General features: G+C 47.3%; 1 protein-coding gene and 1 long non-coding RNA gene across 9 annotated transcripts in view; one reads left to right on the forward strand and one right to left on the reverse strand.

Annotated features, from left to right (window-relative positions):
* The window catches only part of TSPAN4 (tetraspanin 4), a 693,477-nt gene that overhangs the window by 339,987 nt on the left and 330,128 nt on the right, over positions 1–23,362 (reverse strand). The window lies entirely within an intron of this gene.
* LOC142829253 (uncharacterized) overlaps positions 1–23,362 on the forward strand; it is a 49,224-nt gene that overhangs the window by 17,208 nt on the left and 8,654 nt on the right. For both annotated transcript variants that reach the window (XR_012903680.1, XR_012903681.1), the window contains exon 3: positions 19,674–19,875. This is a non-coding gene — a long non-coding RNA (uncharacterized LOC142829253). The remainder of the gene's footprint in view (positions 1–19,673; positions 19,876–23,362) is intronic.

Consider the following 23,362-nt stretch of genomic DNA (forward strand, 5'->3'; position numbering starts at 1 on the left):
AGGAGGGAGGTGCAGGGGGTAGGAGTGAAGGGGCACAGTGGAGGTGTTAGAGACACAAGAGGGAGGTGCAGGGGGTAGGAGTGAAGGGGCACAGTGAAGGCGTTAGGGGCACAGGAGGGAGGTGCAGGGGGTAGGGGTGAAGGGGCACAGTGGAGGTGTTAGAGACACAGGAGGGAGGTGCAGGGGGTAGGAGTGAAGGGGCACAGTGAAGGTGTTAGAGACACAGGAGGGAGGTGCAGGGGGTAGGAGTGAAGGGGCACAGTGGAGGTGTTAGAGACACAGGAGGGAGGTGCAGGGGGTAGGAGTGAAGGGGCACAGTGGAGGTGTTAGAGACACAGGGGGGAGGTGCAGGGGGTAGGAGTGAAGGGGCACAGTGGAGGTGTTAGAGACACAGGGGGGAGGTGCAGGGGGTAGGAGTGAAGGGGCACAGTGGAGGTGTTAGAGACACAGGAGGGAGGTGCAGGGGGTAGGAGTGAAGGGGCACAGTGGAGGTGTTAGAGACACAGGAGGGAGGTGCAGGGGGTAGGAGTGAAGGGGCACAGTGGAGGTGTTAGAGACACAAGAGGGAGGTGCAGGGGGTAGGAGTGAAGGGGCACAGTGAAGGCGTTAGGGGCACAGGAGGGAGGTGCAGGGGGTAGGGGTGAAGGGGCACAGTGGAGGTGTTAGAGACACAGGAGGGAGGTGCAGGGGGTAGGAGTGAAGGGGCACAGTGAAGGTGTTAGAGACACAGGAGGGAGGTGCAGGGGGTAGGAGTGAAGGGGCACAGTGGAGGTGTTAGAGACACAGGAGGGAGGTGCAGGGGGTAGGAGTGAAGGGGCACAGTGGAGGTGTTAGAGACACAGGGGGGAGGTGCAGGGGGTAGGAGTGAAGGGGCACAGTGGAGGTGTTAGAGACACAGGAGGGAGGTGCAGGGGGTAGGAGTGAAGGGGCACAGTGGAGGTGTTAGAGACACAGGAGGGAGGTGCAGGGGGTAGGAGTGAAGGGGCACAGTGCAGGAGTTGGAACTTAGAGAAGGATTCGAGGGTAAGAACGAAAGGGGCACTGCAAAAGGGTTAGTGGCTCAGGTCAGAGGTGCAGAGAGTAGGAGTGAGGAGGGTGGGGAGCTTCTGGGGGAGCAGGGGTAATGGGGGCTCCATGACCACAGAGGCCAGTGGCCCCAAAATTCTCCCAGGGCTCCATTTCCCCTTAGGCTGGCCCTGGGTGAGGCCCTCTTCCTGCGCGCGAGCACCAGCCATGCAGAGGTTTCAGCCTTTATCCAGCTTCACTTTAGAAGCGCCTCATTTCGCTTTGGCATAATGGATGTGGGGGATTCTCAAGGGGTTTGGACTTTTCAGCTGCATCCCTCATATAGTCCGGCCTCTCTCTTCCCAAAGGCAAGCGGCTAATGCAGGCCAGAGGTCACCCCACAGTCATCTACTGCCTGCCAACCAGACACTACACAAGGCAGGTTTTATGTTTGCTATTTCTTTCTAGGCAGCCACAGGTAGCAGGATACTGCTGCCAATTACATTTTTATTATAGCCTTTGCTAGGTACTGAACACTGTAGTTAACTCAGTGTCAGGAGTTAGATATAACCCTGATTTCAGCTGGCTTTATTTTTTGGAGGGGAGGAGGATGGGGTCATAAATGGACCTCGAGGGCTGAGACTCCCCACGAGCGGGGCCCAGCCCAGGTAAGTGAATGTTGCATGGAGCTCTGGCCAAAAGAGTCAGGCTGGGAAGGAAAGAGATGAGGGAACAACATGACTCCATAAAGTAAGGTCAGAGCAACCCAGCACCATGAAACAGCAGTTGCTTCTATTGGGATGTATTAAGTCAGACTGTGTTTGTTTTGGAATTTGAAAGATATGTCATTTGCCTATGGATCTGATTCTGTATCCACTAATAATAGGAGGTTTACCAATGATTTTTTATGGGCTCAGCAGAGTTGCCAACTTTCTAATTGCACAAAATTGAACAACCCTGATCCACCCTTACCCTGAGGCCCCGCTCCCATTTCCTCCTCCCCATTCCCTTGATCACTCACTTTCACTTTGCTCTGGTAGGGGATGGGGTGCAGGAGGAGAGTGCTGGCTTTAGGCTGAGGTGTTTGGAGTGCAGGAGGGGGGCCCAGACTGGAGGTGAGAGGTTTGAAGTGCAGGGGAGGCAAGGGCTCCAGCTGAGGTTGTAGGTTCCAGGTGGGCCAGAAATTAGGGGTTCACAGGGTACAGGAAAGAATTCCAGGCTGGGGCTGAAAGTTGGGGTGTGGGTATATGTGTCTGAGGGCTCCAGGGTGAGTCCAGGGATGAGAGGGCTCTGGACTCGGGCAGGCAGGGTTGCCGGATGGTTTAACCAAAAATACCGAATTCCCCCCCCCCCCCCCCTCCGCGCAAAAAAAAACCCACCGGGGAAATAATTCTGTTGAAAAAAAAAAGGGGGAGACCAAAGCTGTTGAGAAAAAAGGGACCCTGAGAGTGTTAAGCAAAGCCTCCCCCCCCAAAAAAAACCCAAATTTAAAAAAACCAGCGTGTCCCCTTTAAGAAATGCTTTTGAGGCTTTTTGGTCCTAACAGGCTGCCAGTGGTGACCTGCCATCTTGCCTCCCTGCACCGGGCCAGACAGCTCCCCTGCAGAACCTGGTAAGCACCCAGGATTTTCGCCTCCTGGCCAGGAAAAAATCAGAAAGTATTGGACATTTTAGGTGTTCGGTATTTTCTGAATTTTTTTTACCGGACAGGAGGCAAAAATACCAGACTGTCTGGTTTAATACCGGACACCTGGCAACCCTAGGGGCAGGGCTTTGGAGGGTATGTAGGGATGAAGATGGGTTCCAGGAGGGACGTGGGTTTGGGAAGGACTCCAAGCTATACCGGAAGTTGGGATGTGGGAGGGAGTGTGAAATCCTGATGACATTACGGCTCCCAGGGAATGGCCACCAGGTCCCTTTTGGTCCCATGGTGCCCCAAGGAGGTTCCACACATTGACCTCGTGCCTGTGGGCTCCACCCCTCAGCTCCCATTGATTGTGGTTCATGGCCAATGGGAGTTGCTGAGCCAGCACTCAGGACGGGGGCAGTGTATGGAGTCTCTTCATACCTCAGAGCCACAGGGACCTGGCAGCTGCTTCTGGGAAGTATGTGGAGCCAGGGCAGGAAGGGAGCTTGCTGGGGCCCCACTATGCCCTGACTGGATTTTTAACGGCTTGGTGGGCAATGAGGGTCCCCTTTTGACTAGGTGTTCTGGTCGAAAACCAAATGCACAATAATCCCAGAGCTCAGACCCTATATGACCTTTGATCAAAAAATCCATCCACACATACCATACTGAAGTTTTTCTTTAAAAGTTAAATCAGAAAGTAGCGTGGGTGATGTACACTGTGATGAAGCCATTCTAATTAATTTCTGCTTCTGTTTCTTAATGTTGTATCATCATCTGTGGTGTTTCCAACCTCAAGCATTCAAAAATTTTGAGTTAGCCCCAAAAAATCATGAGATTTACTCTAAAAGGATTATTTTTAGTCCAATTTGGATTCCTTTAATTTGCCACCTTGTTTTTTTAGCCACAACCTGGAGGTTCAGAAACATATTTAAAAAAGTATGAAAATTGAGATTGCCATGTACTCACAGCCACTGGGATTCTAAAATAAATACTGACTATCACAAGATTCATGATCAACCCACAAAAGCTGGCAACAGTAAATTTGCTGAGCACCTTCATGCTTGGGTCATGTAACACAGAAAGTTGCAAGTTTAACTCAGCTATTCAAATGGTCAAGGCCTGCTGAACCAGAAATGGCCAAACCATCCCACCATGTATCGTCAATCCCTAAACACCTAGGCTATGTCTACACTGCCGGCTTTTGTCGGCAGAGAGTATGCAAATGAAGCGTTGATTAGCATTTTGTCACCCTTCATTTGCATATTCTCTGCCAATGCTTTTGGCACAAGAGGTTTTTGTGCAAAAACAAGCAGTGGGGACGTTTCCTTTTTGCGCAAAAACCCCTTTTGCACAAGATGACTTATGCCTCAAAAAAGGAGGTATAAAGATCTTGCGGAAAAGGTTTTTTTTGTGTGAAATGGCCCCGTCTACACAGCTTGTTTTTGGGTAAAAACCTCTTGCGCAAAAAGCATCAGCAGAGAATATGCAAATGGCAGCGCGACAAATGCTAATGAATGCTTCATTAGCATACTCTTCTGGCAAAAGCCTGCAGTGTTGACATAGCCTATCTGAAACTCCACTGGCCTATGGACCCTGAAGGAATGCATATCAGAGGCATCCGTTAAAGCTGCTTCCTACAATGACAATGGAGAATCAAGGATCCACCACAATTCCCTGATATCCACTCTCCTCCTTCCCTCATTAGCAATCCTGAGAACAAGTTGCCTGTGTTTAGGACAACCCAAATGGTTTGATGCATTTCACTGAATTTAAGGAAATGATGCGTTCTGGCTTGTATAAAAAGGCAGCTAATAAGCGGTGTATGAGGTAATACCTTTAATTAGACCAATCTCTGCTGGCGAGAGAGAAAAGCTTATGAGCTACATAGCACTGCTCTTCAGCGAGGTAAGCTTGAAAGCTTCTCGCTCACCAACAAAACTTGTTCCAATAAAAGCTATTCCCTCACCCACCTTGTTTCACAGGGTAATCTGTTTTTGACACTTACTCTGTCGCTTTCACTGGAAGACAAATGAGAACGAGAGAGAGTGTGTGTCTGTGTTCACTCTGAGAAGGGGCCAGATAAAATTTTCACCTAAAAGATCAACACTACCATGTCTGTATTTTAGCCACTCAGTTTCCCTCACACTGTGCAGCATCTGTGGAGCTTGGCCTGCTTCTGTATCAGATACAATGAGAGCAACAGCCTGGTCACCAGCCTGTGGTGAGACCCAGCACTAGCTTGCGGGTACTTAGCAGTTTGCATTGAAAGCAGTGAGGTGTGATCACAACTCACTCATGGTAACAGTGGTGGGTAATCCTGCAATGCCACTGTCTATTACTCAGCAGCACTGTCCTTAGGGCACTGTTGTAGTAACACAAAATACAGTTCCTAGATTTGATTCTAAGCTACCTAGGAAAGCTGGAAGATTTCTTCTCCTACCCCACTTGCGCCGTGTTCTATCACAAACTGAGATCAGCAGAGGCACCTGAACTAGAGCCCGTTGGTAAATGAGGCAAAGCTGTGGTGCCCTCATTGTTTACCAAAACAGTCCGAATCTAACTGCCTTTTTAGGGTGTTTGAAATTGGGAGAGGGGCTGGTGGTGGTAGGGATGTGAAAAGTTAACCGGTTACCTAATAAGCATCACCCTTAACAGTGATAGAAATGTAGCGGTGTTAGTCTGGTGTAGCTGAAACCAAATACAGGACTATGTAGCACTTTAAAGACTAAAAAGATGGTTTATTAGATGATGAGCTTTCGTGGGCCAGACCCACTTCCTCAGATCAAATAGTGGAAGAAAATAGTCACAACCATATATACCAAAGGATACAATTTAAAAAAATGAACACATATGAAAAGGACAAATCACATTTCAGAACAGAAGGGGGATGCGGGGGGGGAGGGGGAAAGGAAGGTGAATGCCAGTGAGTTAATGATATTAGAGGTGGGGAAGGGGAGATGTCTGTGAGTTAATAGTATTAGAGGTGATAATTGGGGAAGCTATCTTGGTAATGGCTAAGATAGTTGGAGTCTTTGTTAAGTCCCAAACTTTGTTAAGTCTTTGAAAGTGTCCGTCTGCTATGTACATTGGACAAACGTCTCAGACACTTCGCCAAAGAATCAATGCCCACAAAACAGACATTAGACAGGATCACAAAGAAAAAACAGTTGCTTGTCATTTCAACCAGAAAGGACACTCTCTCAATGACCTGCTAACCTGCATCCTACTTCAGAAGACATTCAAATCTGCACTTGAAAGGGAATCCTCTGAACTGGCATTCATGCTAAAATTCGACACTCTCCGCAGGGGACTTGTTAAAGACATCTTGTTAGTCTTTAAAGTGCTAAATAGTCCTGTATTTGGTTTCACCCTTAACAGGTGAGGCTTACCGGTTCTGATTAACCCCTGGGGGCTGAAGCAGCTTCCCACCTCCCACCCTGCAGGGGGCCCACTGCAGACAGAGGCTGCTCCAGCAGGGTCTGGAAGCAGGGAACTGGTGGCAGTCACTCTGGGGCTGAGAGCTGGCAGCCATCCCCATCTTGAGACTGGGAATGGGAGCCCCGTGGGCTGGGGGCTATTCCAACTGGGCCCTGCCCAGATCCTTCTTAATCAGTTAACTGTACACGAGGTGTACCGGTAGTTCGGAATAGGAATCCTAGTCCGAACTACCTAGTTCGAGCCCCGTGTAGCCGCGCTGCACGGGGTTCGAACCAGCGGGGTTTTAAAAATGGCGGCTCCCCGCTTATGCAAATGAAGCCCGGGAAATTCAAATCCCGGGCTTCATTTGCAAGTGCGGTATGCCTACATTACCCCGCTAGTTCGAACTAGCGGGGTAGTGTAGACATACCCTTAGAGACTAACAAAACATGTAGATGGTATCATGAGCTTTCATGGGCACAACCTACTTCTTCAGATGAAAGTTAACCACTTTCTGTCAAGTTAACCACTTCAGAATGGCCATACTGGGTCAGGCCAAAGATCCAACTCGCCCAGTATCAGTCTTCAGAGAGTAGCCAATTCTAGGAGCCCGAGAGGGAATGAGCAGAACAAGTAATCAGCGAGTGATCTATCCCTGTCACCCATTCCCACCCAGCTTCTGACAAACAGAGGCTAGGGACACCATCCCTGCTCAATACAGCATTTCTGCTGAAAAAGAGAGGATTATTGGCAATGAAATCATTATTGGCAATGAAATCATTGGTGATATATCAGCTATTTCAGGTAGGATTAAAGCAGTTATTTTAAAATCAGTCTCAGCCCACTGGCTTAGATTTGTTTGTTGTTGTTGTTTTTAATTCAACAGAGGCAAAAGTTTCAGACACCTCAACCTTCCTACACATGCAGGCAGATTGCATTCATCAAATCTCTGCTGACTATCAATGAACAAGGAGAAAATGTGCCTCCCTTGGCATCCTTTCCTTGAAGTCAGCATTAACAAGGCAGCTTTCATTTTGTTTATAAATCCCCCACTAGACCCATATAAGGCCCTATCATACAGTCTTACTCTCTGCTTTCTAAACCCAAAGTATATTCTGTGGAACACTGCAGTCAAGGTGCCACAAGGTTCTTAATTTAACAACTTTTAGCTATAATATTAACCTGGCACATCACAGGGGATATCAATAGTTTGTAGCTATCCATTATGATCATACTCCATCGATGGAATGCTAAACTGCTATTGTTCTTATGGCTGTGGCTACCCTGTCAAACGGAGGGTTCATCATTCACCATTTGAACTAAGTTGGGGCTAATGTTATGCGTTTTCACCATTTTCAACTAAATTTACAGCGCAGTAGGATGCAATCGTGGAGAATTATGATCTTAAATGTATCCATGTAGACCCAGTGATAGGAAGATCTCCACCTCAATATCACCATTCCAGCAATGGGTGTGACTATGATGAATATCTTTGGACCACAATTGCTCCAAAATTTAGAACAATCATTCTAAGCCATTCTAGTACTGCTAGGCTGTGTCTACACTGGCACCCTTTTCCAGAAATGCTTAAAATGGAACAGTTTTCCATTATAAGTATTTCCGGAAAAAGCGCGTCTACATTGGCAGGATGCTTTTCCGGAAAAGCACTTTTTCCGAAAAAGCATTCGTGGCCAATGTAGACGCGCTTTTCCAGAAAAAAGCCCTGATCGTCATTTTTGCAATCGGGGCTTTTTTGCAGAAAAGACTACTGTGCTGTCTACACTGGCCCTTTTCCGGAATAGTTTTTCCGGAAAAGGACTTTTGCCCGAACGGGAGCAGCATAGTTTTTCCGGAAAAACACTGACAATTTTACAGTAGATCATCATTGCTTTTCCGGAAAAGCAAGCGGCCAGTGTAGACAGCTGGCAAGTTATTCCGGAAAAGCGGCTGCTTTTCCGGAATAAGTGGCCCAGTGTAGACACAGCCCTACTGAGCAGCAGAGTAAGGACAGCTAATGTGGCATAACATAAGACCAACTGGAGAAGAGTTTTAAAAACTCAGCACATCGCTGAAAAGTTGTTTCATCCTGGAGCTTATTGCAACTTTAATGGAATAGATACAGTTTCTATGGGGTTTCTTCTATTAGTTTACAGTTTGACATGTTATGAATGAGAGTTTTTAACTTGTGATCTTTTTAATATATTTATATTTCAAGTGTTTTTGGGATGGGGGTAGGATAATTCTGGTTGCCATAGAAACCCCATCTTACCTTCCTCGCCAAAGGAAATTAACTTGACCTTCACATTCTTGTCAGATAGGACCTATAATCAGCTGCCATTAGCATCACACTAGGAAGGCATTTACTTTCTGACAAGAAAATAGGAGGGGAGAAATTGACACCTTCAGATAAGAAGAGCAATACTCCTGTCTAGCACATTTCTCTGTTAGTAAAGTCAAGCACTGGCAATGCAAGTAATACCACTTCTAAGAAACCCTCTAATACAAAACAACATGGTCTTCAGCTGCAAAGCCATACTATTTTCAAACTTTTTTCAAACCACTGGGGTATCTTAAGGGTTTCTTAGAGAACTGCTTCAAAGAAAATAATGATTAGTCCTGTGGAACATTGGAAACAAAAAAAATATAGTATCATGAGCTTTCGTGGGCAAAAACTGAAGTTTTTTTTAAAGTTACAGACTAACATGTCTACTCCTTTGAGACTCAAAGAAAATAGGAACCAAGACCAAATCCTTTAGAAAAAGTTGGCTTAAAGTGTGGTCCTCTTCTGAAAAATGACGGAAAACACCACCATGAGATTCCTCATATTTTGCTTTTTAAGGAATTTTAATTCAGATCTGCTCAGCTTACAACAATACCTTTATTTATTTTGCCTAACTCCTGCAAATTCACTCTGGAAATTTTCAAAGTTAAGCTGAGTGCTTTCCTTCTGACACTTCACTGCTGATAGTAAAAGGCCAAATTATTCCTTCAGTTACACCTGTGCAAATTTTAGTTGATTTGCAAAGAAATAAGGGACAAGAATTTAGTAAAAAAAAAAATTATATAAGTACATCATAAGATGGAATAAAATCTAGCTCACTCACTTTTAGTTGAGTTGGTTCAACAAGAGCAACAGGAATAAAAACTTAGGCTGAGATTCTGAGTTGCACCACTAGGATGTTTTTCACAAGTACAAAAACTACGTCCTTTTAAGTTGTCTCAAGTTGGGCACTGAAATGTTGAGGTAACCCAATATCACTAATCACCTTAAACAATTTAGGCAACAAACATTCACGGATTCTCTGAACCTCTCAGACCTCTTGAAGATTGCCTATCTGCAATCAGCAGTAGTGCATCATTTTCGGCTATGTCTACACTGCACAGTTATTTCAGAATAAGCTATTCCAAAATAGCTTATTTTGAAATAGCACGTCTACACTGCAGGGAAGCCTCAAAATTAGTCCGAGGCAGGCTTCCCTATGTAGACGTGCTATCTCGATTTAGAGCCCCAGGAGGAATAACTTAGAATGGCCCTGATGAGGAGTTATTTCGAAATAGCAGAGGTGTAGCATCTACTAATAGCTATTTCAGAATAGATGTTATTCTTCGTAGAATGAGGTTTACAGAAGTCAGAATAAGCTGTCCGTTATTTCAAAATTATTTCAAAATAACGGAATTGCTGTGTAGACGCTTGCATTATTATTTCGGAATAACTTTGCTGTGTAGATGCACCCTTAGTTACTATAAGCAAAAGATGTTCACACCAGCACAGTAATTTTGTTCTATGGTGATATGAATAAAAACAACACTGGGTTTTTTTATTATAAACTTATTATAGTTTTGTATCAATAGACCCAAAATCACTGTACAAAGGAAGTCAGTATGTTATCTCCATTTACAGACAGAGAATCTGAGGCAGAGAGAGGCAAGTGACTTGCTCCCAGAGGTCCCTCAGTAAACCAGCGGCAAAGCCAGGAACTGAAACTAGGTCTCTTCAGCTCAGTGCCCTGCTCCTTAGGCCACAAGCAGGCCATATTTCACACGCGCTGTTTTACATTTCTTCACTGCCCTCGATCTGCAGAGTGCTCAGAACCCAGCGGTATTGATTTCAGCACCATGATCCTTCCCCAAGCCACATGAGGGCAAGATGAAAGGCTCCAGGAAACGCAGATGGAGGCCCACTGTGATAAGAGCACAGCCATTTCATCCAGTCTGAGCTGATGTTATCTCCCATTTTATGGCGGGCTCTTTCCATTACTGCCAGCTGTTAAGTGTTTGATGGAGAAAGGCTCCCTGATGGCCAGAGCAATAAATTGCTTGATTTTATTATATTCGTCTTTGTGAGCCAAATCACATTCACCTGCTAATTCTTAGGAGTGCCTGTATGGCTGCTGTATCAGCAGAGAGCCCCATACAATGACAAGAAGTGATGCAGCAAAGCAGTCTGGTCTATCTTCTCTTTCTGTATTCTTCACAGGGGACAGGCGTGACGCTATTACTTTTTAGCCCCGTCACAACCTCCCCTTTCCTGGGTGTGCACCTTGTCCAACACCAGTTCTTTGGGTCGCTAGTACAGCCCTTTACGCCTCTCAGGATACTGAGCGGTGCAGAGCAGGCGATCTTGCTTTCCCTAATTCTATTGCAAGGGCTCCACCAACTTCTGGATTTGAAAAAACCACAGACATTTATTTTGTGTAAATATAACATTAGCATAGCCAGGGCTCACCGAGTGGCGGCAAGCTCCGCTCGCCAGCCGTGCGGTTCTGTGCGCTGCGCATGAGCAGATCGTTCTGTGCATGCGCAGATGGCTCCGCGCCGGCTCTTCTGGGGTGTAATCTACTCGTCACAGGTGAGTAGATTACACTATTTGTCGAGCCCTGAGCATAGCAACAGCATTCAGCAACCCTTCCACTTAGGGTTACCAGGTGTCCGGTATTGACCCGGGCAGTTCGGTATTTTTGCCTCCTGTCCCGTAAAAAAATTCAGAAAATACTGGACACCTAAAATGTCCGGTACTTTCTGATTTTTTTTTTTCCCTGCCAGGAGGCAAAAATACCGAACACCTGGCAACTCTATCACTCGGGCCAGCCCTTGGCCTCTTCTCCCTCCCCCCGGGCCTCGACACCCTCAGCCCCCCACCCCCATGCTTACTTGGTTCTGCAGGGAAGCTAAGTTCTGGCTTGAACAAGAACACAAAATGGCCACCGGCAAAAAGCCTAAAGACCAAGGGGAAGCAATGCTCTTAGTGCTCAACCTCTCCCCTGTTCCTATCCCGAGTCTAACTCTGCACTCACTCTGAAAGGGGCCATGCTGTTTTAATATTTAATTTTTTTTGCTCAACAACTTTGGTCTTCCCCCCATTTTTTTCCTCAACAGAATATTTTCCCCGGTGGTTTTTTTTTTTTTTTGGGGGGGGGGGGGGAGGTGTTTGATATTTTTGGTTCAACCATCTGGCAACCCTACTTCTACTTATTCACAAACAGAAAGCCTAATCCAATAAGGGACCATCAGTGCTTCCCTTCCTTATCACAGTCTAACTCTCCAGCCCCTTTGGAGCCTGCCCCCTCTCCTCTCAGAAGCCCACCGATGACCTTCATAGTCAAACCCACGAGGTGCTAAATGGGCAGGCTGAAGGGAGCACCAGTCCCGGAGGCTCTTGTGTTTCTGTGCACCAAGTAGCAAGTGTGACTCTTCTCCTGTAAGATTTTCTACCACACAACTGCAAGTTAATGGAGCTCCTTCTCCTCACCTCTCCTCTCCCTCCCCTCCCCCCACCCCTCACATGAACTTGGCTTCCGTGTGCATCTGGTCTTATGCACAAGTGACTGCGGAGAGGGAGGGGGGGCTAATTTGCTCCTCCAAAAGCATGATCAGAGGATCAGGCAGCTCATTGCTTAGCCAGGCCTTCCAGCAGCTTGGGACAGACTAAAATAACAGGGCAGTCCCATGGGCATATGTCAGATGTTACAGCTGGTGTCGTCCCTCCTTGCAAAGTGATCCAGGACACATGCTGAGGGACCTCTTACCTACAGGACGCAGTGATTTAGTACACTAGCTGGGCGGGCAATGAGGCATACATCTGCACACATTATTCTAATACCTCATTCTAAAACAGCATCTTTCTCCAGGAGTACCTCCTCCCCCTGCCAATTCCTGCCTCTACAAAGTGCCACCTCCAAGCCTCCACCAGTTCATAAGGCAAGGAAATTGCTTTTCTGTCTGTTGTCTCTTTAATGGGTTGACACAGTGTGGGTGGGGGAGGTTATATAAGCAACTTCCAGGACACAAACAGGAACTACTTATAAAAATCCCCTCTGCTTTGATGGAAAAGAGACTAATAAATATCCATCACACACAGATGGGGTCACTGTTAAAAGCAAGCAGTTTTACTGACCCCACTAGCTTATCTTTTGATTGATGCTGTATTCAGAAAAGTGACTTTAAAAATTTTTGCATCATTCGCAGCATTTGCTCCTGCAGCATTATCCCTGATTATAGAAATAATCAGAGCAAGGGGAAATGTCTGACTTATCAAACAAATGTTTAAAACTCACGCAGCCAGGCCAGTTCTGCATTCCTAAGTTCAAAGCCAGGGCGGCATGTGAGCCAACAGGGATGGAGCACAGTGAGGTTTCTGAGTTGTAGCATTTGAAGAGGAAGAGAATTCGCCAGGGTGGAGACATGCACCAATGACCACCCTGTCCATGTTAGGAATTTTCCTTATTTTACTATTAGTACACCAGCTTTTTCCATTACAAGGAAGCCATGTGAAGGCCTAGGAGTACAAGGAGTGTGTGCATGTGTATTTGTATACTCCAAAGCATTATGCAATTTGGTACATTTTAGAACTATCCTTTGTTCTAAAATCAGTGCAACATGTGAGGCATGTCCTGGCACCAAGTGTCCCCACCAGGAAGAGACATTTGGATGGAATGTGGCATCTGGGAGAGGCTTTCCAATGTAACTACTGAAAGACACGCCCCTGGATAGGCACTCCTAAGAGGTAGTGCTTTTGCATTCCTGGGAAGGACAGCATCTGTTTGGTACAGCATCAAGGAGAAGAAACATATCAGAAAATTCAGTGGAAGACTGATGGCCAAAGTAACTTGAGTGGTCTGAAAGCAGGAGAAAAAGCAAAGGGACAATGTGAATACATGCCAGACATTTTGACTATGAAAGGACATGCTATAAATGAAACTGCAGTCTGGGACACAAAAGAACAATAGTTAATTATGTGCATGTAACTGGAGCTCCCCTTCATCCTACTGAATGGAGAGGAGCCCAAGCGGGGCAAGACTTCGGCTACCAATGGTGCAGTGATGTCTCTGTCTCTAGGTGGGAAGGGTTTGCCATTCTCAGTCTGACAACTGATCCATCAAGTTTCATATCTACATGAAACTTAGCTCCTCACCTGCCCCAGGCAAGGGGCTGCTCCAGCCCCGTGGGGCCTCCTGGAGCAATCCCTATTTGTGGCAGGCCCAGCCCAGCTCGCCTTCTCTCCCCCTCCCCTAGGTTACATGCTGGCTCCCCGGGAGCAGGGCTAGTGCTCCCAGGGAGCCAGCTGCAGAGCACACAGCAAAGCCTCCCTGGGAACCAAGCCAACAGCCCCTGCCAACCCTACTCCCAGAGAGACTTTGCTGCAAACTCTGCTTTATACTGCAGAGCCCGCAGCACGTGTAACCGATAGGATTTTTAGCAGTTACATTTTTAAACGCTTTTTATGTCCCTAAGTTCAACGATCATAGAGCCACCGAGTCAGCTCCACCAGCAATAGCACCAGTGGAAAAGTGAACACAGTACCTACCACTAATAATTTACCACCATGCCATCTAACCTCACAGCTGTCATGCAAAGACATGAGACAGGCAAGCTCATACACAGTAACGGAAAATGCAATACAAGCTTTCTACCCACCGACTAACAAGTTTCCTAACATGCCACAACCCTGCTACAATACAACTATTTTAGCAATGAAACTAATTCCAGGCTGATTCAGCAGGCTGAGAATGCAAGGGAGCCCAATAATGGAGCCAAATATGGGGCTGGGTTTTGTAATGTGGACATCTGGTTAGTGGAAACAGGACTAAAATCTTTACATTTTCACACATACTCCTGAAAAATCATCTGACCTAACAACTTCCAGCCCTTCTCTGCTGAGCTATACTAGAGTCAAACCAGTTGAAATAACAGGCTCCATATCTCATTAGCAGCTCCCTGAGCCTATCCATTACCTTGGACATAGCATTTCTTCTCAGGAGCACAAGTAAATTAAGGTCATGGTCAAAACAACAGGTCTGTGTCACCTTTCACTAGCTGGGTGGAGATAACAAATCAACAGTTGCAAGGAATTAGTAAAATACTTGAGAGAAAACAAACCCTTTCTGACCAAGGTGAGAACACCCAATTTCCCAAGCCACAGCCCTGGGTTTTCTCTTACATATTCACTGCAGTGGAATAAAATAGCATTCTGCAGATGTGGGACAAGCTTACTGTGAGCGCCCTGTTGTCACTATGTATTAGAGCGCCAATTAGAGCCAATTGCTAATTTGTTACATTTCTTTGAACCAAAACAGCAAAGCTAGTGGCTGAAAGAAACCCTGCGGCTTAGGGGAATTTCTGTTGTGTGTAATTGTACCTATGTGGCAAGGAAAGGTGGGTTAAGGGATCGTAAGCATATGTCAACACACTTCAAATGCTGCAGTGCTTCCGCATAGACGACCACTACAGCGCTGGAAGGGGTTCTCCCACTGCTGTAGCTAATCCATGTCCCTGGAGAAGGCAGCTAAGTCAACAGCAGAATGTGCATCCGAGAGGCATAGGGGTGCTGATGCAGGCTGTCAGTGTGGACTAGCCCCGAGAGGGAATTTTGAGTAAAACTGCCAGTGTTCTTGGGCAGTGTGTTACATGGGCTGGGGAAGGTTGTGCCTCCCCAAACTGCCCAGCGTGCCCCCCATGCTCCTTCCCAAAGTCCCCCTTGGCCTCAGGCAGGATTCTCCTCTACAGGGAAGTGTGCTGGGGCTAGATCAGCCAGGACTTGGGGTGGCTGGGGCTGCCTGGCACTGGGGCTGTGCCCTCTGCTACTGGGGCCACATAGTCTGTGGGGGGATGGGAACAGTGGTGATGGGAGGGTCCCCACAACCTACCCTGCATTTGGGGCGTAGGGGGGTGCTGGATGCTGCCTTTTCACCCTGTACTTGGGCACCAAGGGAGCCGCCCACTGCCTGCCTGGTGCTAGCAGGATGGGGCATGGTGGGGGGTTGGCAGCCACAGGAAGGTGGAGGGCTCTGGGCTCTAACAGGAGAAGGGTGGTGGTGGAGCCTCAAGAAGGGGAGCACAGGTGGCCTCCCCCAGTATGCAGTTCACCTGCCACCCATGCCAGCACCACTTTGTCTAAGGATTCTGCTGCTAATAGCACCAGGGAATCTCAACAAAGCAGCAACAATTAAAAAAATAACCCAACAACAACAAAATAAAGCCTGCCATCCATCTGTTAAAGCACGGGGAACTGTAAGAGCAGAAGCTGCTTTTATACACCCACACTATTAGCAACTTCACCGACTCCCAATGCATGGTATGTGTATATAAATACAGTAACTGCCATCATGCTGTCTTTCAAGTTCAGCAGCAATGAGGGTGGAGACAACACTGTCTGATTTCCACCCAATCTTGGATTTTTGGAATAATGCAGCCAGCAGCTGGGATGTCAAATCTTGTCGGCCCACTCTAGTATCTGTCTTTGATAAGGTAACAGCCCTATGGATGGGGAGAGAAGTGGTAGATGTGATGTAACTCAATTTTAGTTAGGCTTTTGAAACTGTCTCGCATGACCTTATAAGCAAATCAGGGGACTATAGCCTTGATGAACCTACTAGAAGAGGGTGCACAACTGGTTAGAAAACCATAGTCAGGGAGTAGTTATCCGTGATTCCCAGTCAAGCTGGAAAGGCATATCAAGTGAGCCCGCAGGGATCTGCGCCAGGTCCAGTTCTATTCTATATCATCACAAATTCTTTGAATAATGGCACAGAGTGCACTTATGTGATGCCAAATTGGGAGGGATTACTATAGTGGCTACTGCTAAAGATGTTAAAATGAGGTTACTTTCCTAATTGAGGAGTCAATAGATTTTTTTTTATCGACTACTCAATTACTTGACAAGGGGAGGCAGTTGCAGTTCTCTGTCTGGCTCTTGCTGGGTCCCAGCATAACCTCCCCTGCTGCCGCTCTGCATTGAAAGGAGCAGGGGAGCGGGTGCACAAAGCTGGGCAGAGTGGCAGCGGGCGAGGTGATACAGACTGATGAAAGACCCAGGACTAAAGACTGAGCCAGTGTCTGCACGCACCGGCTCCCCTGTCCCTTAACATTGCAGAGCTGCAGTGGGGGGGAAGGAGGGGAAGGAAGGGGGGATGTGACTAGTTGATAGTGTTAACTGATAAGCTCCTGCTTATCAATTAGTTGACTAGTTGATTAGTCACTTACATCTCTAACTACTGCTATAGCGAACCAGCCACACTCAACCGGCCAAATAGCCACCTGTGGCTAATGGCTAGTGTGTTGGACCCCATGGATCTAGATAATACTTAGTCCTGCCTCAGTACAGGGGACTGGACTAGACAACCTACTGAAATGTCTTCCTGCCCTACACTTCTAGATTCTTTGTTATAAACATCTCTCTTTCTGAAATTCTGCTGCTGCCTATCACTCCCAATGCTGCCACGACAAATATTTTGCATTCTCCTTTAGGCAATGTCCTTCATTTGTTCCTTTCTATGCTGAACAAATGCCTAGTGAATCAAGTCCTGTGCTGGACAGCTACACGCTCAGGCACTGTGAGGGTTGGGTAAGAAAAGCGCTGTGACAAGAACTCACTAAACGCTACTCAAGCCAACAGCTGCCACTGAAAACTGTGTGTCATGTTCCAGTAGCCAGCCCTAATATACCAAAGGAAAAATCTCACCTCATAGGCTGTGTCCAGACTCCATGCCTCCTTCGACGGAGGCATGTAGATTAGCCACATCGGAAGAGGGAAATGAAGCCGCGATTAAAATAATCGCGGCTTCATTTAAATTTAAATGGCTGCCCCGATCTGCCGATCAGCTGTTTGTCGGCAGATCGGGAGAGTCTGGACGCGATGCCCCGACAAAGAAGCCTTTCTTCATCGACACAGGTAAACCTGGTTTCACGAGGCTTACCTGTGTCGATGAAGAAAGGCTTCTTTGTCGGGGCATCGCGTCCAGACTCTCCCGATCTGCCGACAAACAGCTGATCGGCAGATCGGGGCAGCCATTTAAATTTAAATGAAGCCGCGATTATTTTAATCGCGGCTTCATTTCCCTCTTCCGATGTGGCTAATCTACATGCCTCCGTCGAAGGAGGCATGGAGTCTGGACACAGCCATACTGTGTGGGGTTTGGAGGGTGGCTCCTTCAGGGAGGATGGAGGTTAATTCCTTCAGGAATTAACTAAAATGTATCTTTGAAATCAAAGATCCAGTGAAAATGTTTATCTTGGAATCTCATCCAAAATCAAAGAAAAAAAAAGACAAATGTCTCTCTTTCTAAATGTACTATGCAGTAAATCCCTGGTGTTCTGCCATCCTACTTAAGTTCTGGGTCTTTTCATGGTCACTGTATCAGGTAATCTGCCCAGCAAGATCAGAATCAGATCATTACTCTGTGCACATATTGTACAAACCCTTTGAAAAACGCCAGCCCATCTCTCACATGCTGTGTTCACAGGGTGGGGAGAGGTTGGAGGGGAAAAGCATCTATCAGGCAATGTTTTGTAAAGGGAATGCACGATAAACCTGCAGCCTGCACTATTTGCCATAGGAAGGTCAGGATAAATTATGTGTTTTGCATGTTGTCCTTGCAAGAGAAATCTTGGTTATAATCCAATAGCATACGCCAGGTACAGCAAATGCTTTCTTGGATGCCTGAGAAAAACCTTGCACCAAGGCACACTGAAGCCGGATGGGACCAAATAGATAAATCCAGTCCAGGTTATTTCTAATTAGATTCCTGCTAAATTACCCTCCTGGGATCAGCAGTAACCTACAAATATGATCGCAGCCATCATCAGTCTAAAGCAGCGGTTCTCAAACTTTTTGGCCCATGGCTCACCTGGTTCAACGCAAACCTTTCCGTGGACCACCAGTTAATCACTAATGGATACTTACCATTAATTATATAATTACGTCCAAGCCATTTTGCTAGTGCTGTAGCTAGGAAGAACGGTTTAATTTAACCAGTAAGAAATGAAACATTTGAAATTATTAAACAGATTAAGCATTTTAGCTTTCTCGTGTTAGTTTACCAAACTTCGTTTTAAATAAAGTAAAATGTTAATTTATGTCCAACACAAAAGGTTTCAACATTGCCGTTATTTATAGCAGGGGTAGGGAACCATTTTTGGGTCAGTGACCACTGATGCACAGAAAAATCAGTTGGGACCACACAAGCAAAAAAAAAACCCCTCTAAACCCCCCCAACTCTCACTGATGTGGCCCCCAACTGAGACACCTCGCTCCCCTGGCACTCCAGCACCATGGGAATGGGGAGGAACAGGGAGGTCTGAGGTCCAGGACTTCCCATAGGCCAGATTAACACTTCTGGTGCTTTGGGGTTAGTGGATTTTGTGAACCCCTGGGCTCTGGGGTGGGGCTAAAATGAGGGGTTCAGGGCTGCTAGTGAGTGGCATGAGGGTACAGGATCTGGGCAGGAGGTGGGGGTATAGGAGGGAGTAAGGATGCAAGTAGGAGGAATAGGGTGTCTGGCCAGAGAGGAGGGGGCAGGAGAGATGGGGTAGGGTGTCTGGCCAGGGGACAGGGTGCAGGGGCAGGATGGGGGTAGGGTTTCTTGCCAACAAGGGAGGGTTCAGGAGTGGGCTGGAGGTGCAGGGTCTCAGTGGGGGGGGGGGGGGTTATGAGGAGGGCAGGGTGCAGGGTCTGGGCATGAGGGGAAGGGGGGCTCTTACCTGTCTTTGTGCCCCCCACCGCTCCTAGGCTCCGTACAACAAGCCTCCAGGCAGTGTGTCCGTGCACTGCTGTTTCCCCATCCGGGGGAGGGGAGCAGTAGTGCATGGAGCTGCTTCCCCGTGAGCCAGATCTCACAGCAAGTCTCGAGGCTTTCTCCCCACTGCCCAAGCAGGAAGCCGGCACTGGTGCCCCGACCTCGCAGGGGGCTGCAAGGCTGGAGCACAAGCGCAGGCTCCCCGCTACTGGGGAACTAAGTGGGGGGTGAGCTGAAGCCACAGACCACCTGCAAGGCATTTGTGGACCACTAGTGGTCCATGGACCCCACTTGGCAAACAACTGGGCTACAGTGAAAGGGGTAAGCAGGAGGAGGAGAGGGCTGGTGGGAAAGGGGACAGAACACAGACAACCCTGAGTAGAGATGGGAGAAGAAACAGTAATTTGGTGTCAGAGGTGAAGGGCAAGCAGCAGAACTAGGGAGCCCTGACCGCTCTTAGCTTGTGCACAGGCATGAGGGGGACAGAGTGGGGGCTCCTGCTGAAATGACCATTCCCTCTGACAACAAAGAAGTCCTCTCCAACCGGCTAGCAGATGAGTTGATTACATGGCCCTGTTCATTTCATCCCTGTATTTTCTGTTTGATGACAGACTGAGATGCTGTCAGGTGAACCAGGTTATCTCCCCCATGCATTTCCAGTCTGGCAACGAGAAGGGAACCTGGCAAGTGGAACTAAGAACAAGGACAAAGTAATCTGCTCTCAGAGGCCCACTGCCAAGAAACAGAGCTGCCTGCCTGCCAGCAGCAGCACGTCCAGCAGGGACTTGGAGCAGGAACTTCACTTTCCCACAAGTAAGTGCATGTCATCTGCAGGGCAGCCCATCTGCCACCTTCACTGACATGACAGGGACGGGGGAGAGGGGAGGAGGAAAAGGGATGGCAGGAGTTAAGAAAAACAGACTCAGCTTGTCTCTGCAATGGGTGATCGCCAATGCACTCTGTGTCTTGGATTGTTGGGACACAAGGATCTGGGAGATGTGATGGCACCTCCCTACCCTCCCAGGCTGCCCCAAATGTCAATGCCACATTGTCTACATCGCCACATTCCAAGGGAAACTGAAACTCCTGGTGTGGCTGGCTGAAATTTCAGCACATATGGCTAGGGCTGAGTGAGGTAGATTTCACCCTTAGAGTAAGCACAGCAAAGCCTGACTCATCCACCCCTCCAGTGTGATACTGGGGTGGCTCACACAAGCTCTGGGATGCTACAACACAATGGCTTACACATGGTGCTCCAAGCTCACTACTAATTGTTTACAGGATTTCCCACTGGAGCGTTAGCCCTTTCCACTAGCCATTTGCAGGCGGCTTATTCGGACTCAGTTTACTGCACTCTGAACGCAGCAGAAGGAATATCAGGGGTATGGGTGCTAATTCCCAAAGGGTACCCGGGTGCCTAAACTCAAAAAGCCAAAGATCTGAGGAGCATCAAGCTCACAAGGAGTCACACTGTTTAAATCTCCTACAGATGTCATATCTCTCACGTTTGGTCGGTAATAGCAGCGCCAAAGGCCTGGGATGTTTCCATAAAAGTATAACAAATCACCACCGCATACCATGGCCCACTCTCCGCTTTGGACATCAGCACTTTGCCGGACAGCGGCCACTTCGGAGCTGGCCACGTTTCCATCCAGATGGCTATTTGTTTTGGCCCCCCTGTGCTGGCCTAAGGGGCAGGGGAGGTTTCTCACAACAACATGGGCTCTTTGGAGTAGTAAGTCCCAGTCATGAGCATTTCAGTTGCGCCTGTAGCCATAGCCATGGATCAGGATGCTGTGGCTCTAAGCACTGCATGAACGGAAACCGAAAAGATGCCTCTGCCCCAAGGAGCTGATCACTATCCCCCTCCCTGCCATGTGTCTTCTGGCAACATCAGTTTCCTCCCACAGCCCATTCTCAAACGCTCTTCAGCACCAGGAAGGGATGGTGCTAGATACTCTGGCTGCTGTTACCTAGCATCGTAGAGATGGGAGAACCTAAACAGAAGCCTGTGTAGCCTAGCCTTATGCTGGAGGGGGAGGTGGCAAGCATCAGCAACTGAGGCCAATGCTGAAAAGTTAAGCCCCATCAGTTTCATGCACAAAAGTGAAGCTAGCAGCTGCAAAGAGCATAATGCTCCCTGCTCACAGAAGGGCTAGGGAAGTGGGAACAGGTCCTGTTTTGGCCCAATAAGGGAGAAAGAAGAAACAGGAGCTTGGTTCCTGGTTGCAAAAAATAAAGAAGAAACCGAAAGGGACATGGAGAGCAATGTCCCCTCTAATTTTTTCCCATCCATGTGTGGAATACATTTTGTTATGTGCACCAAGGCATGTGCACCTAAGCATTCAGCTTAGAGGGAACACTGATGGAGAGCAAGAAATATGTTCTTCAGCCTCTCAACGTGCCACACTGAGGATAAGCATACTCACCCGATGTCCTCTGGGCTAACTGATGTACATCACACTGCAGGCTACCCAGCCTCTTCCTCTCTCCCCTAGCTGCTCTGCGCAGTCTTTCTCCCTGGCTGTGCATTCACAGAGCTACACGTGCTAGTGGTGGGAGAGACCTTCCAGCTCACTGAGGCTATGTCTACACTGCAGGCTTTTGCGAGAAGAGAGTATGCTAATGAAGCACTCATTAGCATTTGTCATGCTGTGATTTGCATATCTCTGCCCATTCTTTTTGCGCAAGAGATTTTTGCACAAAAATAAGCAGGGTAGATGGGTCCATTTTGCACAAGATCCCATATACCTCCTTTTTTGAGGCATAAGGGCTTTTGCGCAAAAGGGTTTTTTTGTGCAAAATGGACCCATTTACATTGCTTGTTTTTGCGCAAAAGCCTCTTGCGCAAAAAGCATGGGCAGAGATATGCAAATGACAGCACAAATGCTAATGAGCACTTATTTAGCATACTCTCTGCCTGCAAAAGCCTGCAGTGTAGACGTAGCCTGAGACCCTCTCTCTCTGCCAATACTGCCCACTCACCCCAGCCCCAGTGTCTCCTGCCCCATTCTCAGCCCCCCGGACTCCTCATTTCCTCTCTTCATTCCCCTGGTAAGCTCCTCCTCACAAATGCACTTCACAGCCCCTCACACCAGTTTGTTTTATCTAGGGGTGTGAATGCTCTGTTTTTTGCTATCCATCTGGAAATGCCCTTTCTGAAGGGGCTCTCTCAGATCTGGAACACAAAGGCATGAAGTTCCGAAAATGCTTTTAACGGAAAAGTTTTCTGTTAAAAGCATTTTCGGAGATGCACATCTAGATTGGCAGGATGCTTTTCCGCAAAAGCACTCTTTGCGGAAAAGCGTCCGTGGCCAATCTAGACACGGTTTTCCGCAAAAAAGCCCCGATCACCTTTTTCACAATTGGGTTTTTTTTGTGGAAAACAGTACTATGCTGTCTACACTGGCCCTTTTGTGCAAAAGTCTTTCGGAAAAAGACTTTTGCCCAAACGGGAGCAGCATAGTTTTTCCAGAAAAGCACTGATGATTTTACATGAGATCATCAGTGCATTTCCGGAAATTCAAGCGGCCAGTGTAGACAGCTGGCAAATTTTTCCGGAAAAGCAGATGATTTTCCGGAAAAACTTGCCAGTCTAGACACAGCCAAACACTTTTGCAACTGCAACACTCTGAAAAGGTTTTAGCCCAGAGACGTTTTTGCATGATTTTGAAAAAATTTCCCTTGGAAATGAGGGATGTAAAATCCCATTTAATTAGTTAACTGGTTAAATGTTAAGATTAACTGGTTAATAGATTGAACAGGGGTGGGTTGGACCAGCCCCATGCTGCGAGCCAGGCCTGCTCCAGTCTGGCTGCTTCTGGCTCTGCGGGAGGCTGCCAACTCCGAGCCTGCGAGTTCGCAGGAAACAGCTTTCTGCTGGAATCTAAATGTTCTTGCTCTGAAGGCCACACGCTGCAGTCCCAACATTGCAGTAGTGCAAGAGAGCCATAAAGTGAAAATGACTAGAAACAATATTAACTCCAGTATCTGCAGGGAATATTTTCAAAGGGCTGTTTCCACCCACTTACAGGCCCTTCATCCCAGAAAACCATCACTGAGGCATTCATGTGAGTGAGGATTAAACCCGAAATTTTCATTCAAAGCAGATGAGAAAAAATAAATTAAAAAAATTAATCCCCTGCAATTTTAACAATGTAATGTGTAATTAGTAATAAGAATGGAAAAGCTTTTTTTTGGGGGGGGGGGTTAATAAATGTATGATTTGATTCCAACAAATGCGCCTTTACTTTTAAACTTAAAAAAATGGTTTATTTTCTACATTCATAAAACAAGAAAA

The sequence above is a fragment of the Pelodiscus sinensis genome, chromosome 4 (assembly GCF_049634645.1).
Source record: "Pelodiscus sinensis isolate JC-2024 chromosome 4, ASM4963464v1, whole genome shotgun sequence".
NCBI lineage: Eukaryota > Metazoa > Chordata > Testudines > Trionychidae > Pelodiscus > Pelodiscus sinensis.